The sequence below is a fragment of the Arachis stenosperma genome, chromosome 6 (genome assembly GCF_014773155.1).
Source record: "Arachis stenosperma cultivar V10309 chromosome 6, arast.V10309.gnm1.PFL2, whole genome shotgun sequence".
NCBI classification, from domain to species: domain Eukaryota; kingdom Viridiplantae; phylum Streptophyta; class Magnoliopsida; order Fabales; family Fabaceae; genus Arachis; species Arachis stenosperma.
Window position 1 is genome coordinate 81,334,053 of NC_080382.1, and position 3,293 is coordinate 81,337,345.

Below are 3,293 nucleotides of genomic sequence, written 5' to 3' on the forward strand. Positions count from 1 at the left end.
TTGGTGTCAATTCCATGTTTCTGTTCTTTTTGCATTCATGCATGTGTCTTCATTAATCTTCAAGTTGTTCTTGATGATTTTATTACTCTGATTTTTAATTCTCTTGCCTTGAGTGTTTATATGTCTCATATGCATTCTCATTTTGTTAGTGTCAGCAGTAGACAAACTGCTAAGTTTGGTGTCTTGCATGCATTGTTAGTTGATTTTAGTTGCATTTTGATTATTCCTCATTATTAAAAATCCAAAAATATTTTTAATTTGTGTCTTTTCAAGTCAATAATACAGAGAATTGAAGACTCAGAACATACAGCAGAGGAATTATACAGAAAAAGCTGGGCGTTCAAAACGCCCAGTGAAGAAGGACAGACTGGCGTTTAAACGCCAGCCAGGGTACCTGGTTGGGCGTTTAACGCCCAAAAGGGTATAGTTTTGGGCGTTAAACGCCAGAATGTGCACCATTCTGGGCGTTTAACGCCAGGATGGCACAAGGGGGAGGATTTTGTTTTCAAATCAATTTTTTTTCAAGTTTTCAAAGTTTTTCAAAATCAAATCTTTTTCAAATCATATCTTTTCAATCAAATGTTTTCAAAATCAATTTCTTTCCTTTTTCAAAGATACTTGCTATCAATTAATGATTTGATTGAACATTTCAAGTATGTTGCCTTTTCTGTTGAGAAAGGTTTAATGTTTGAATCATATCTTTTCTTGTTAGGCAAGTCATTCATTTTTAAAATCAAATCTTTTTAAAATTGTTTTCAAATCATATCTTCTCAATCACATATTTTTTTAAAAAAAAAACAATCATATCTTCTTAACCTCATCTTTTTCAAAATAGTTTTCAATCAAATCTTTTTGACTTCTAATTTCAAAATCTTTTGCAAAAATCACTTGATTTCTTTCCCACTCTTATTTTCGAAAACTAATTAATGTTTTTCAAAAGGGTTTTCAAATTCTTTTACTTGATTTTCGAAAATTACTTCCTTTCCTCTAACATCCTTCTATTTATGGACTAACACTATTCCTTAATGAAAAATTCGAACTCCTTCTTCTTTGATAAGTTCGAATTTTCTACTTCTGTCTTCTACTTTTCTTTTCCTCTGACACCTCAAGGAATCTCTATACTGTGACATAGAGGATTCCACATGTTCTTGTTCTCTTCTCTTTCATATGAGCAGGAACAGAGACAAAGGCATTCTTGTTGAAGCTGACCCTGAACCTGAAAGGACCTTGAAGCGAAAGCTAAGAGAAGCTAAGGCACAATTCTCTATAGAGGACCTAACAGAAATTTTCAAAGAAGAAGAAGACATGGCAGCCGAAAACAACAACAATGCAAACAATGCAAGGAAGGTGCTGGGTGACTTTACTGCACCTACTCCCGACTTCTATGGGAGAAGCATCTCTATCCCTGCCATTGGAGCAAACAACTTTGAGCTTAAGCCTCAATTGGTTTCTCTAATGCAACAGAATTGCAAGTTTCATGGACTTCCATTGGAAGATCCTCATCAGTTTTTAGCTGAATTCTTGCAAATCTGTGACACTGTCAAGACTAATGGGGTTGACCCTGAGGTCTACAGACTTATGCTATTCCCTTTTGCTGTAAGAGACAGAGCTAGGACATGGTTGGACTCACAACCTAAAGAAAGCCTGGACTCATGGGAAAAGCTAGTCAATGCCTTCTTGGCAAAGTTCTTTCCACCTCAAAAATTAAGTAAGCTTAGAGTGGAAGTCCAAACCTTCAGACAGAAGGATGGAGAATCCCTCTATGAAGCTTGGGAAAGATACAAACAATTGATCAGAAAATATCCTTCTGGCATGCTTTCTGAATGGAGCATCATAGGTATTTTCTATGATGGTCTCTCTGAACTATCCAAGATGTCTTTGGATAGCTCTGCTGGAGGATCTCTTCATTTGAAGAAGATGCCTACAGAAGCTCAAGAGCTAATGGAAATGGTTGCAAATAACCAATTCATGTACACTTCTGAAAGGAATCCTGTGAACAATGGGACTAATCAGAAGAAAGGAGTTCTTGAGATTGATGCTCTGAATGCCATTCTGGCTCAGAACAAGATATTGACTCAACAAGTCAATTTGATCTCTCAAAGTCTGTCTGGAATGCAAAATGCACCAAGCAGTACTAAGGACGCTTCATCTGAAGAAGAAGCCTATGATCCTGAGAACCCTTCAATGGAAGAGGTGAATTACCTAGGAGAACCCTATGGAAACACCTATAATTCTTCATGGAGAAATCACCCAAATTTCTCATGGAAGAATCAAGAAAGACCTCAACAAGGTTTTAACAACAATAATGGTGGTAGAAACAGGTTTAGCAATCGCAAGCCTTTTTCATCATCTTCTCAGCAATAGACAGAGAATTCTAAACAGAACCCCTCTGACTTAGCAACTATGGTCTCTGATCTAATCAAAACCACTCAAAGTTTCATGACTAAAACAAGGTCCTCCATTAGGAATTTGGAGGCACAAGTGGGACAGCTGAGCAAGAAAATTACTGAACTCCCTCCTAGTACTCTCCCAAACAATACAGAAGAAAATCCAAAAGGAGAGTGCAAGGCCATCAATATGGCCGAACTTGGAGAGGAAGGAGAGGAAGTGAACGCCACTGAGGAAGACCCCAATGGGCGTCCACTAACCTCCACTGAGTTCCCCAATGAGGAACCATGGGAATCTGAGGCTCAAAATGAGACCATAGAGATTCCATTGGACTTACTTCTGCCTTTCATGAGCTCTGATGAGTATTCTTCCTCTGAAGAGGATGAGTATGTCACTGAAGAGCAAGTTGCTAAATACCTTGGAGCAATCATGAAGCTAAATGACAAGTTATTTGGAAATGAGACTTGGGAGAATAAACCTCCTTTGCTCACCAAAGAACTGGATGACTTGTCTAGGCAGAAATTACCTCAAAAGAGACAAGATCCTGGGAAGTTTTCAATACCTTGTACCATAGGCACCATGACCTTCAAGAAGGGTCTATGTGACTTAGGGTCAAGTGTAAACCTCATGCCTCTCTCTGTAATGGAGAAGCTAGGGATCTTTGAGGTGCAAGCTGCAAGAATCTCATTAGAGATGGCAGACAACTCAAGAAAACAAGCTCATGGACTTGTAGAGGATGTTTTGGTGAAGATTGAAAACCATTACATCCCTGCTGATTTCATAGTCCTAGAGACTGGGAAGTGCATGGATGAATCCATCATCCTTGGCAGACCCTTCCTAGCCACAGCAAAGGCTGTGATTGATGTTGATAGAGGTGAACTGATCATTCAAGTGAATGAAGAATC

At 38.4% G+C, this 3,293-nt stretch overlaps 1 non-coding gene across 1 annotated transcript; it reads right to left on the minus strand.

Annotated features, from left to right (window-relative positions):
* Window positions 1-1,710: 1,710 nt before the first annotated feature.
* Window positions 1,711-1,814, minus strand: LOC130937509 (small nucleolar RNA R71). The gene has a single exon (XR_009068725.1). It is a non-coding gene; the product is annotated as a small nucleolar RNA R71 (small nucleolar RNA).
* Between the last annotated feature and the right edge of the window lie 1,479 nt (window positions 1,815-3,293).